The sequence below is a fragment of the Lissotriton helveticus genome, chromosome 1_2 (assembly GCF_964261635.1).
Source record: "Lissotriton helveticus chromosome 1_2, aLisHel1.1, whole genome shotgun sequence".
NCBI lineage: Eukaryota > Metazoa > Chordata > Amphibia > Caudata > Salamandridae > Lissotriton > Lissotriton helveticus.
Window position 1 is genome coordinate 2,215,292 of NC_136058.1, and position 14,740 is coordinate 2,230,031.

At 44.5% G+C, this 14,740-nt stretch overlaps 1 protein-coding gene across 1 annotated transcript in view; it reads right to left on the reverse strand.

The window, feature by feature from the left end:
* Positions 1-14,740, reverse strand: part of WDR47 (WD repeat domain 47) — a 381,791-nt gene that overhangs the window by 187,326 nt on the left and 179,725 nt on the right. The window lies entirely within an intron of this gene.

Here is a 14,740-nt window from a genome sequence, read left to right on the forward strand (position 1 = left end):
AATACAGTTCCTCCTTAGATGTAGTGTTTTATATAAAGCTCTGCGGGAAATCTGCTGAGTACTCTATAACGTTATGTATTTGAAGCTGTTTTCAGAATAGAGAACAATAGCTACAGGTGCATAACTTTTCCCATCTTGTAGTGTAATAAGCCCCGCATATAACTGCAGTTTGGGGTGTTAAAGTAATCAAGAGCGTTAACACTGTTTTCTACCTCCAACTCAGGACACCCCGAAAAACATACAGCGCATCATTGGCAATCTAACAACATTAGGAGCTCATATGGAACCACAAAAGAGTAATGGGAATGAAAGTAGCCTCTTTTTCTTAAACATACACTATGGCATCTCCCAATGTTAATTGGTCTAGTTTTGAAATCACAGCATGTGAAAACCAAAATGGTGATACCCCCGTGGGCTGAATCAAAAGTGCACAGTATAGCTGCAACGAGGAGTGAGAACCTGTCGTAGTAGGCAAGTCTGAATAGTAAAGCAAGAAGAACATAAAAAAATAACATACCTTGAGGCAGGTTTTCCATGTAGGCAGCTGGAAAACCTGGCACCTATATAGCAAAACCCTGCACACTGTTGGAAACTGTCCTTTTTCTGGTTAAAGGAAGTGAATGAATGTTCAAGGAGGGCACCTAGGGACCGCGCATTAGAGCAGGCCTAAAGATTAGAGCTAAAAACTTAGCAGATCTGAAAGAGAGGACAGGCAGGAGAACATTGCCACAGACCTAGCATGCAAGAAATCAGTAATTATTTAATCCGGAAGGGTAGACAAGAAAGAAAAGAGAAAATCCTAATAGAGCAGAGGCACACGTGGAGCGGATGGACAAACTACAGAGGAGGATGGTGTTATATATAAATACTTGCATGCAATACTTCAACAAGCGGTTTCTTCAGTAAAAGGGAGGCGCGATGAGTCGTACCACCTTTCTCCACAGCATGTCCGTCTCCACTTCCCCTGGAGATTCCACCCATCACAGCTAGGAATCTGAGGAGGTCACATTTTCAACATTCCCGTTGCCCTAGCCTCATAACACATTCTTCCCCTTTACATACCAAAATAATTTACACAGTACACAATGAAAGTGGAAATCAATAAAGGCAGATAATAAAAATAAGGCAACTAGGTACTGGGAATCAATAATTAAAATTAAATTCTACCTACCCATAAAACATAAGTCCTTAGTATCATGACCCCAGACAAAATCCTTTATAAGGAGGATCTCTGAATATTTTACCTCAAATCCTTCCTCGTGGTGGTCGCAATCCAGCAACTTTTAAACTTCTTCCTCAAAAAATGCTGTTTTGAGGACCACTCTCAACACCTCTGCAACTAATATTAGTGACCCACACTACATTCTGCTCATCTTGTTTAGATACCCGCATACTTTCACCTCTAACTCCACAGGTACCATCAACATCTCCAGAGGCTGACCCTGGAAAGTCATCACAAGCACAACCACCAGAATCATCGGTGATGACAACACTTCCATAATCGTCACCTTCTACAACTTCAACCTCAGCATCATTATCAAACAAACAATTTAGATTATCCTCTTTAAAAGATATTCTTCCAACAATCATCATGCCCCTTTGTAACTCAATTGAGACACCACACATTGCTATCACCACAAAGCATTCCTCAAAGCTGCCACCACTTTCATAGGGACGAAACACTGACTTTCACCCTTAAGAATTTTGCCCCTTTGTTGCCCTGACCCATTGTTCAGTCTGAATATCCATAGGTTGAGTATTGCATCTTAAATCATTGTGTGATTTACTTCCATCATGATGTTCTTCTGTGGAAACCCTCCAAAGACCAATGGACTACATTAGAGTCAAACAGTCACCCAGAGCTATATTTTTTTCTGGGATTCCTTCCTCTCATTATGACAAAAGGAGATAAACCAGTGACTTCATTATAGTTATTAGGACATTATTAAGCCATGGTGTCCCATGGGCTCTTCGCTGAGCCCCACTCTATTCAAGATTGATATTCAACCATTGGCTTAGGTTGCGAAAGCTCTAGGATTCACGTTGGTGTCCTATGCTGATGATACCCAGCTTGTGATCTACTTTGGATCTGGCTAAATTCAGAGTGGCATGGTGGCTATTGCAGAGTGGATGGCTGCCAACTGCCTGCAACTGAATTCAAGTAAATTTAGGAAGAGATATCCACCATTGGGGCGACCATTGGTGGCCCTCTTCTTTGGAACTTCCTCTGCAGCCCAAGGCGTTGGCAAAAAAAACTAGGTGTCTGGGTCGACAATGCCTTGACTTTCGAAGCTCAAGTGAAATCGGTGGTTAACACATGTTTTGGACTTCTACGTGGGCTCATACCTATTCTTGGATTCTTTGACTCCCACACCCAACAGGTCATTATTCAGTCTGCTATTCTTTCTAGGCTGGACGATTGTAATATCCTGTATCTAGAATTGAACAAGAGGGTGATCAGAAGACTCCAGTTAGCCCAAAATATTGCAGCAAGGTTGCTATTCTCTCTTCCAAAGTTTTGCCCGGTCTCGGTTTCATCTGCAGGTTGCATTGGCTCCCTGTGGACAAGCGTGTCTACTTTAAGTTCCTGTGCCCGTCCCACATAACTCTAGCCTCTCACGGGCCCCCAATTAGGTCTGATTTGCTCCTTCCATACCCAACCTTCGGGTCATGCGTTCAGCTACCCTTCATTAGGCTTGTGTCTCAGGTGTTAAAAACAGTAAGAGCAGGAGGCCGCGTTTTCTGCACCAAAGCACCTGCTCTCTGGAATGCACTTCCTCTGTTTATCAGGACCATTCAGAACCATTGGGCATTTAGGAAAGCCCTGAAGACTTGTTCTCTGTTTAAGTGCTCCTGTGGTCCTCTCGCTTGTCTTTTACAGTTGTGTTTTCTTGAGACTAGCGAAGGGATGTCCCGTTGCTGGGACAGCTATGCATTTTACAAATTTTTTAACATAACATAACATAGTTGATCCTAAAAGCACAAAAGCTTTTAGGATCAACTATGAATTTCACTATCCAAGTTACATTTAAAAGCTAATTGGATAGCCTATTTAATTGCACAGTTAAATCTTCAACCATACCGTTAACTCTGGAATTATACAGGAAAGTGGTTATATTCTACATCCATATAGGGTCTTTCAAAGTACGATTCAGCTTTTTTGTCAAAAAGATCACACAATTATCACTCAAATGTGTAGCAAGAATACCTTCATTGTTAAAAATAAGATCCAAGAATTTCAATATGGAATCTGTGTCTACCTTATCCACTATCTTAAATACCTTCATTAGTAAAAATCTGATCCATGAATTTCTATACGGAATCTGTGTCTACCCTATTCACTACCTTAACAGGCAAGCGTTAAAAAATATCAATAAGTGCAATGGCATATTTCTGCAGAACCTCAATAGCACACATAATGCCCATGGCTACTTACTTAATTGAGAATAATACCTTCACACATTGTAGACCTCAGATGTCTTAAAGAGGAGTGAGCCTTGAAACAATGCACACATTCTCTCACACACTTTTCAATTGGGAGGTCTAATCAAGGCCATCAAGAAAGGTTATTTACTGTAAGGTTTGTCCTAAAGATTTAAACATGCCCTTCATGTCCTAAACCTAGAATTCTTATGTCTACACTCTCAGGATGAATTGCTCTTTCTCCTCTAATGATCACGCCATCCACTGCAGTTTATTTGGATCTAACCTCCCAAAATGGTCTGATTGAAATATCCGGGAAAACTGTAATCATGCACATACACTATTTGAATACCATTCATCATCACGCTCTTCCAATTGTTCCACCATCCTGGATAGAAAATGGGCAATAACTTGCAATTTTTTAATTGTAAACTTGTACGCACATTGATAATCCTAACAGAAGAATTAACTGTTCTTTCCATCTGCAAGATCTGAAAAGAGATGTGATCAGCGCACCTGGGTGGCGCCTAAATAGCTGAACATCACTTCTGGCGCGGATAACACCACACTGAGCCAAACAACCCCACCAACTGGTGAGCAGGGGTACTGCTCACAAAATATTTCCAGATCCATTTGGACGCTTGGGGATAATTGTAAGGTAAGGAATCCGTAGCTAGAAGTCTCCATCAGATACTTGGTTACTAGCATCAGTAGTAATTATGTTAGTTACAGTGTGGCCAAACCTTTTCAACTCCGCCCATGTGCAATAGCCTTCTTTATGGCTCTGTAAACCTGCTCACACCCACCAGACCACTCAAATTAGTGTTTGCCTTTGAGCATCGGCCTAATGTAATGCTTATTTCAGAAACGTTTGGAATATACTAGGCATAGAGTTCCTCTAAACTTGAGCAAGATTGTACTATTCCCTATTCAGTGGTGGGGAAATCAATTGTATCAACTCATGAAGGCTTACGATTGACTCCATGTTCATCTATAACAATGAAACACAACACTCCTAGATTATTATTAAACACTTACTAGATTATGCATTAAGTCACAACCAACCCATAATGCCTCTTGATGCAGAACTAGCATGCAACTGTTACTCAGACTGGTTGTCGGATACCTTTCAAGAGCTTGCCCCCATGAAAAGCACGTATTCCAATAGAAAGGAACCATCAGCCCCCTGGTTTACAGAAGCCCTGAGGCTAGAAAAGCAATCCTGTAGAAGGACTGAAAGGAGCTGGAGGAGGCATAATTATACCCAAGAAAAAGTGGCCTATAGGCTTGCACTAACTAGATATAAAGTCCTTATTATCAAGGAAAAAAGCAAGTAGAATACCCCATTGATAGAGAAAGCTTCCAATTCAAATAAGGAATTATTCCAGGTGGTCACCAATAGAAATGATTACAATGATTACAATCATAAGTCAACAGTTCTGCGTCACCCTAACAATGGCCACACCGCTATGGGTCTCAGAAAAATTAGGCAACTTAGGCGGCACCAAGGGGTTCCGCAACTGGGATCTAATAGGGATCTCATACATCAGGGACCTATGGAGTCCAGTCGGGGTAGTGCCTTTTGCCTCGATCCAACGTACATACGACCTGGCAAAGACGGAATTCTTTTGTTACCTCCAGGTTAGGCACTCTCTCCAGACTAACATCCCCTCAGGAACTCAGCCCCCAGAAAACTCCCCTTCTTTAGGATAGATTGCTAGATGGCCACCTCCCAGAGCGCGCCATTTCCCTCACATATAAAAAGCTTATCCATCACTCCCTAGATACATTGGCGTCTCTCAAAGGGAAGTGGGAGGCAGATGGGCTCGAGATAGACGAAGAGTAGTGGAGGGAGGCGCTGGCATCCCCCAGAGAGGTGGCCATATCCGCCAGACTGCGACTAATCCAACTGAAAATTCTTCATCGGGTCTATGTTTCTGGCACTAGGTTGATGCAGATGGGCCGCAGTGTGGATGGTCTCTGTAAGAGGCAATGCGGGGAGGTGGGAACCTTTTTTCATATACTGTGGGAATGCCCGGTACTTCAGCCCTAATGGAAGCGAGTGCTTGACTGCATGCATGAGGTCTGGGGGATGGAGTTGCGGCAAGAGGCGAAGAGATGTATTTTAAATATCTGGGAGCCTACGGACCTGTCACTGAAGGGGAGGCTTTGGGTTACGTTGGAACTGACAATCGCGAAGCGAAATGTGGCAAGGCTGGGGGGGGCAGCAGCGCCTCCGACACTAAGCGCTTGGAAAAAAGACATGGACTGGTGCATGCTGCAAGAAAAGACAGTATATGTGGCAAGGGGCTGTCCCTGGAAGTGGGTGGCAGTGTGCTCTAACTGGAATGACTATCGAGGATCCATATGTGAGCCCCCCCAAATCATACCCATTGACTGAATGACTACACTATGAATCTAACTTGTGATTGCTTTGTTTTGTAACACCTGGTATTGAAAATGCTATGGGCAAACTGCGTTCTTTATGGTGCAATTGCGACTAATGTAATTCCTGATTGTGCTGTCCTCCACTCTTCATTTGTTATGAATAAAAAGAGTTTTAAAAAAGAAAGTTCTGCGTCACCTTAGCCTGCACTTTCAAAGAGAAGCTTAACGAGATTTTTTAAAAATTTGATAAAGCTAATAATCGCCCTAAGAGTGAGCAGACACCACAGCTATCACAAGAAATTTGCTGAAATTTACACCTACCACACCAGGCCAAGTAACAACATTACTTATCCAAAGAAAATCAAGGTACGATCCTTTTCCTCCTAAAAATAAATAAATTAACACCGTAAATTATCTCGACAAACTTGTCTGATATTTTTAACATAATGTTTTCTACAGGCGCATTTACGTGCGTTTGGAAACAAACCTCCATTGTTCCTCTCCTAAAAAACCAAATCAGAGCTACATGGACTTTAACAACTAATGTCCAATATCATGGCTTCCACTTCCTTCCAAAATCATGAACATAGAATTATCCAAATACATTCAGAATAATCAAATTCTAGACTCAACACAGTTCAGATTCAGACCAGGGCATAGCACTGAAACTGCCCTGGTCAAAGCAACAGAAGAGATAAGGATGACGCTGGACAAAGGGGAGATCTGCTGCCCTTCGCCTGTTGGATTTATCACCTGCTTTTGATACGGTGGACCATAAAATCATGATTCACCGTCTAGCAGAAATAGGGATTAAGGACAAGGCCCTGGCTCTGCTCATCTCCTTTTTCACAGACATGAAACAAACTTTAGCACTGGGTAAATTTTAATCAACACCATATACTCTACCTTTTGGGGTGCCAAAGGGATCGTCATTGAGCTGACCGTTTTTAATATCTAATGGCTAAGTTGGTCTCATTTATTAAAATTTTAAATTTAGAGACAACTTATTATGCGGGCAACACTCAATTGGTAGTCACTGCCTTTAATAATGACTCCTCAGGTCTACAAAGATACAGAGACTCAGTGAGTAGTTGGATGAGCAGACCCTGTTTGAAGCTCAATTCGGGAAAAACAGAGGCGATTGTTTTTGGGTATCTTTCCTCAGCCCGATTCCCTAACTGGTGGCCAGAACAACTCAGTCAACCTCCAATTCCTGTCCTTAAAGCAAAAAACATGGGAGTCATCGTCAATGACAAACTCAATATGGGCGCCAAGGTGTCCTCGGTGATTTCATCAGCCTACTATATCCTCATAATGATCAGAAAAAACCTGCCATATATCCCCAATAACTTTAGGAAAAATGTAATTACAGCATTGGTCCTTTCAAAACTAGACTACTGTAATAGTCTTTATTTGAATATGCAAGGAAAGCATGCAAGTAAGCTGCAAATGGTGCAGAATGCTACAGCCAGAATGATCTTGAATCTGCCTAGCAAAGAAACCAACTTGTCAAACTTATTTACCACTTGTACTCCGAATAAAATAGAGCAATTCTTACTTTTATGAAATTCAGAATAGGGGTCATCTTTTAAAAAGATCCTGTGCTCAAAACCACACGGTCTCCCAATTGTTTAACTGACCACCATATGAAATTATTTTAACATACAGCTCTAAACACTTACCATTTCATCAAACATTAAAACTTGTCCTTAACTTGTTATTAGTATCCAATATAATGTGTACATTTTTCTGGTCTAGCCATCCCAAAGCATGGGCCCATTCTAGACAATGTACAATTTACAGTACATCTCACTGTTCCTACACTTAAACTACTTAAAGCCAATCGTGTCAACTCATTCACTGCAGTAACCCTCCAATAATCTATCCTCAACCTTAACACCAAATCAATTTTTCCACACATCTTCATTAACGATTGTGTAGAGGGATCGAGAATCTGCAACATTTTTCATATTCACATCACCAATAGTCATCCGCAATCTGGTTTACTTTTGCATTTGTCACCATCAATCTTTCAAAACAAAATTTCCTTTCGAAATCATGAAATGCTCATGCATTTCAGAATCCACATCCTACAAACCACCACAGTCAGCCTTATTATCGTTATTATCAAGCCCTTCACATTTTATCTAGTCTTTTCTTTTTCATCATGCTTTGGCATCTTGGCCAAAAATACCATATGAACTGCATTTTTCAAAGCAGAACACAATGTAAAGTATGCCAAAAAGCTTGGGTGCACGGCCACGACTTCCACCAAGATGACCGCAACCTTGTGAGGCTCCAGCCGCAATAGGCCTGCAATCAGCCAAGTCGCCACATACCCCACTCCAGAAGGTGAGGTCAGATGTCCCAGGGCAGCCTGGACAGCTGGAGATGATTGAGCCGCGATCCTGTGAGCTACAGCTGCTCTGTGATCGAGCATCAGATCACCGCAGAGTGAGGCCCAGCACCCCTCGGAGGCCCCACGGCGACAGGAGCCGTGGGTGAGCCTGAGGCCAGGACCGCCCGGTCCTGCTGGTGCCACTTCGGTGTTGGACGCATAGCTCTGGCTTGGATGCAGGCCCCTGGGGTGAAACACACATTCACACAGAGCGGAGAGGATACTGGTGGGGCCTGCTGCTGACTTTCTCCTGCCCGTAAGGGCCGGCCAGGAGTTTTGGATGACGGCAATGGCCATTAGGTGGAGTACTGGCCCCTCCTATCACGACTTCACCATGCCTTAGGCTGCCGGGGTCACAGTTACCCGGTGATCTTGCCAACGAACCTATGGACCATAACTCTCAAGCACTGCTAGCACCCTCTGGACTAGCTACATGCAGCGGCCTTAGGTGAGTACCACCTGCAGTCCCTAACAGCAGCACTGCTTAGATCCACACCTTTACTGCACTGTCTGTGAACTGCACGCCTTTCGCAGCCCGGGCCACGGCACTGATGCCTGCTGTTTGTACACCCTCCTGCCCCCGCGATACTGCACAACGCTGTGCAGCCTGTACTACATAGGGGCATTGGCTGTCGACGAGTGGGCACCTACCCACACTTCACATGGAAATACCCCACAGGGAATCAACGACAACAATGGGTCAGACAGACCCGAAACAGCGCAAGCTACAATTTGATCAAGCTGGGCTGCCAAGGGGCGGGGTGCAAACTCGAACGTGGATGAAGCTACTGGTGCTCCTACGGAGACAGCCTCCAATAGCGACACTGCAGCCATTATGCTCGAGTTAAAGGTGGGTTTCCGTGCCATGAATGCCCACTTTGATAATAACTGGACGAACCGCATGGACAGGCTTGGAGAGCGCCTTGACCATCAGGGGGTGAGATTGGATGGCACAGAGGAAAGAATATCAAGCCTGAAAGACACGTCCTCCACAGTCAAGAAACGCCTAGAGAAAGTAGAGCGTATACTCAAGCAGGTTGCCATAAAGAATGAGGATTTAGAGGCAAGGTTGAGTCGCAACAACATCCGCATTTTTGGCATTGCTGAGATCACCAATATGGGCTGACCTGACACCTTTGTTGAACACCTGCTAATAGACCTGTTTGACTGATCCAGTTCCTCTCCAACCTTCTCTGTGGAGAGGGCCCACCGCACCCTAGGACCACGGCCCCCCGCCGGGGCCCGACACGTTTCCTTATTGCGCAACTCCTTAATTACATAAATAAATAAATAGGTATGTTGCCCTTTGCCTGGGCCGGGAAAATGGAGATCTACAGTGCCAGGGATCTGCCTTTTCCATTTATCCAGACTTCACTCCTAAAGTCCAGGAAGCCAGATATAAATTTGGCTTGCTGAACATACAGTATGCAATGCTATACCCGGCACATTTAAAAATCGAACACAACGGGAAGCCCAAGATCTATGAGACCCCTGCAGAAGTGGCCAGCTTTTGTAAGAAACTATTGAATGGCTACCCTGCCCATTCAGGGGGCTCCCCAGAGCCAGACTGATGACAGACCGCGCTTACTCCACCATACATTGGTATAAGAGACTTGGGCGTTGGATTGTGCTGACTGGCTGGAACATCATAGATGCTGCACATATGGAGGGCCCGGATGCTAGGCAATGAGATTGACTGCTTTGACCTCTGCCTGAACCATCGCTAACAATAATTGACAACATAATTATCTATTTCTTGCTTTCCTATTTTGTTAAATTTCGCCCGCTGTCTGCTGGGTCGCCTCTGTGCCCCATTGGTGTATACCATTATCATAAGTTTGGGGTTTCTTTGTTGTTTGTTTCTGATGGTTGGGATTCGCAGGATGTTTTTGTATCTAGTGTGGGAGGGGTGAGGGGGGTATCTGTGTTTTTCGGGATATATGATGTTTAAGTGTTTCTCTTGACTCTATTTTATAGTCCCTCGACGCCACAAGTCAACCCTATTAGCAACTGCATCCGTTACTGCATTCACACACACTTTATCCCCAGCCCAGTTCTCACACCGACATGTGACTTAACTAAACCCCTGGAGATATCCTGTATTACCTGGAATATTCGCAGCATTAATAACCCGCGTAGGGCAAACAAGTTCTGCAGTACTTGAGCAGACATGGCGTCAAACTCGCCTATCTGAAAGAAACACCTCCGTATTTGCTAAATCCTGGGGAACACACTGCTATTTCTCCTTCTATAGCAGATACTAAAGGGGCACTTGCATACACACACATAAAAGCGTCCCTTTTCACTTATATACATCTCACTCTGACCAAGAAGGTCGCTACATCATCCTCCACGGTCTTCTTGAAGATAAGCAGGTCCTATAGGTGAATGTGTACGGTCCCATTGTAGACGACCCAGCCATCTTTCAAGACATATATAACCACATGAGCCGTGCAGATGTCGACAAGATAATGATGGGGGAAACTTCAATGTAACCCCGTGCCCGCAGTTAGACTCCTCTAGTGTACGCCCCAGTGACAAGCCGAAAGCTAGGGCTTTACTCCGACATATTATGGATACATATGTGCTGCGCGATTCTGGGCGTTCCCAAAACCCCTCTGACTAGGGTTTCACCTTTTGCTCATCACCCCATGCAGTCTAGACGAGTTTGGACTGCTGGCTTCTATCGGCCAATATCCTACACTGGGCATCCGAGGTCACCGTACTGCCTCGTATCCTCTCCGATCATAGCCCGGTCTTACTGCATCTCGCCATTCCATTCGGCTGTGAAGCCGAAAAGGGCTGGTGATTCCCTGGCGACGCTCTATATTATCAAGCATTCAAGGGCGAAATGCTACCAGCAGTAGTATAATACTTTATAATAAACACGGTCACTGTTAATATACAAGCTACGCTCCGGGTGTCCTTTAAGGCCTACTTTCGTGGGATAAGCATATCCAAACAATTTGGCATACTGCATGATATACGTCACCAAATGCAACAAATTTAATCGGAACTGCAAAACAAACGCAGCGGCGGTAACGCATGGAAGCCAGAGACTTTACCGTTGTGCACTAATAATGACAGACTTCCCAACTGAGAGACCGTATATTTGGGGAAATATGCTAGGGCGCGTCGGTATGGAGAGGGTGAGCGACCGGGTCACACACTGGCCAGACTGCTGCGCCCCAACCGAGCAACTGACTATATCACTGAGATCCAAGTGGACATGGCTGTGCGAATATTAGGTACTGAGGCAGTAAAGGCTACATTTCTGGATTATTATAAATGCTTATACACCTCCCGCATCTCAGAAACCCCTACGGAACTTCCTTTATATTTGGAAGAAATAGCAATGGTATGGCTGGCGGACGGTCTGTAGCAGTTCCTCTGCAAGCCCCTCACACTTGAAGAGTACAAGGAAGCCATCTACGCACTTGACAGTTCCAAGGCACCCAGACTCAATGGCCTCACTGGCGCCTTCTACAAAGCCTTTAAAGAACAACTAGCCTTGCAGCTTCTGACCTTGTATAATGAAGCTCTATCTATCGGTGGCTACCACCCACTCTACTATTAAAACCTGGTAAAGACCCACTCTCTGTTCCTCTAACTTTCACCTGGCTCCATATTCTCGTTAATAAAATATTAGCCAAAGCCCTGGCAATTAGGCTTGCGCTTCTAATGGAACAACTTATCTCGTCAGTACAATTAAGTTTTGTACCGCACAGATTGACCTCACTCAATATCCGCACAATATTGGTGGTTCTTCACAGGATATTTCCGACCATACCTGCAGCGGTGGCCCTTTTAGATACTGAGAAGGCATTTGAATCTCTCGAAGGGCCAATCTTGAGAACAGTCTTGAGGAAACTCAGGATCCCCACCCCCTTCTTCCTGTCCATGATTATGTTGCTATACTCTGAACCGCTGGCTCATATACAAATAAATGGATCACTAACCGAACCCTTCCCTGTTGCCAGAGGAATGAGGCCCACTATCCCGCTACTTTTCATTATCGCAATGGACCCTTTAGTGCGCCACATGCAGGCCAGACACCTTCATCGAGGGCTCCAACTCGAGGGACCCTTACTTCTTTCATTATAGGCTGCCGATATCCTTGTCTTTATAAGGCACCCAGCTGACATCCTCTCCCCCTGGTGAAGGAGATAGTACGTTTTGGCGATCTCCTTGGAGCTTGCATATTATTTGGGCCAAATCTGAGCTCTTTCCACTCACAGATACTACTCAACCCGTTTCGACCGGACACCCTTTTAAGTGGATGGAGGGACACATCAGATATCGGATATCTTGGCATTTAGCTACACAAGCACCAAATTTTGCAATTAAATTATGGAGCCGCAGTGGCCAACCAGGAAATGAAAGTCGAGAGGTGGACTAAACTGCCAATTTCAATAGTGGCTGGGGAGCTATCTTTCAAACGATTGTATTCCCCCAGTTTCTATACCTCTTCCTCCATATTCTAATACCGCTACCAAACTCCTTTTTCCAAATCCTGTGAACACATCTCCTTCGTTTGATTTGGGCAGGCCGCCGACACCGCGTACGCTGGGAAACACTGACATTACCATACAAGCGCAGCGGCCTGGGGGTACCGGACTTCCAGCTACACCACTTGGCAGCTCAATGCCAATATATGCATAGATGGTACCATCCGGATGCAGTCTCAAACAAGAGGAACCTGGAGCTATATTTAAGCAGGTCCTGCACACATGCTCCAAAGGGATAGTGTGAGACACAATGAGTATGCAGTTCCTATGGCAGGGGGAGGGAAATGAGGTCTTTTCTAAAAAGTGCCCTCACACACCCCAAAGGATGTCATGCTTCATCACTGGGTCTGCTCCTCGTCGGGCCGGCGCTGCAATGCCCGACGGGCACCCGCAAAGGGTCTCTTTGGCGGAGATCTTTTGGGATGAAGCCAATGGGTGAGCGCGGGTGTGTGGGCTGGGTAGTGTAGAGTGTGTGTGAGTTAAAATATGTCTAGGGCAGTCCAAACAAATGAGTTTATTTTCAGGGAGCACTAACCCAATTAAAAGTAATAATAATGAACCCCAACTGGATATGATGATTCTTTAGGGCTGGTGTAGTGTTGTGAGTCGCCATGTTTCGTGCCCGGGTTAGCCCCGAACGGGTCTGGTGGCACTTCATCAGGACCACAAGTGTAATAAAAAGTGTGCTAGAGCACTACCGCAAGCCTGGTTGAGGTATTCCTCACATAACCAGAAGCAGTAGATTACCCAGGTAAATTATACCGGGGTACAGAGACCGAAGGGGAAGGGGGCGGAAACAAGAAGTTCTTTTATCTTTAGCATAGCATGTTTAAATGCATTTAACAATCCATCTTGCAATACCAGATTTAGAAATGGGATTGCCTTTGTGAGGTGGGGCAAATGCAACAAACAGTTGTTTTGTGAAAGTAATTTGTTTTATCTAGGTAGTACAATGAAACTCTTTTTACGTCAATCGTTCTGCTACAGAATCAGGTTGGGGGGGGGAAAACACAGGTAACTCAACCGATTGGTTTATATGAATAGCAGAAACTCCTTTGTGGGGGAATTTAGGGTTGGTACGGAGAACTACCCTGTCTTTGTGTAGCTGAAAGAAGGGTTTTTCCAATGTTACTGACTGTAGTTCACCAAATCTCATAATGAGGTGATTGCAATGAGGAAAGCAACTTTCCATGAAATAAACTGCAACTGGCATTTGTGCAATGGTTCAAAAGGTGGAGCCATGAGCCTTACAAGAACAATGTTGAGATTCCATACTGGGGCAGGATGAGTCCTTGGTGGTATAACCCTTTTCAAGCCTTCCATGAAGGCTTTGATCATTGGACCTCTGAATAGTGATAAATGTTGCCTGTTCTGCAAATACGCAGAAGCTGCTGCGGGGTGCAAACGAATAGCTGTATAAGCTAGACCTATTTGCTGTAAGTGTAACAGGTAACAAATAATGTTTTGAATAGAAGCATCTAGCGGGTTTATTTTGTTGTTATTGCAGTAGACAACAAATCTTTTTGAATTTGCTGCGTAGCAAGCTCTGGTAATAGGCTTTCTCGCTTCTTTCAGAATATTCATACAGTCTGGTGGTAGATATATGTAACCAAACTCTATGACTTCAGGAGGCAGATTGCTAAATTCAGTTCTTTGGGATTTGGATTCCTGATTTCTCCATGGTTCTGTGTGAGGAGGCAGGAGGTGAGGTGCAGATTTGATGTGGAACCAGAGACTAGAATTAGTGTGAGGGATGTTTGTCTGAGTTTCCGAACCAAATACGGAATGAGAGAGAGAGGTGGAAAAGCGTAGGCAAATATCCCTGACCAGTTCATCCATAGGGCATTGCCCTTTGAGAGCGGGTGTTGGAACATGGAGCCGAAGTTTGGGCATTTTGGGTTTTCGACTGTGGCAAACAAGTCTATTTGTGGGAATCCCCATTGTTGAAAGTATGGAAGGAGAACTTTTGGATGAGTTTCCCACTCGTGAATTTGGAGTCTCTGTCTGCTGAAGAGGTCAGCAA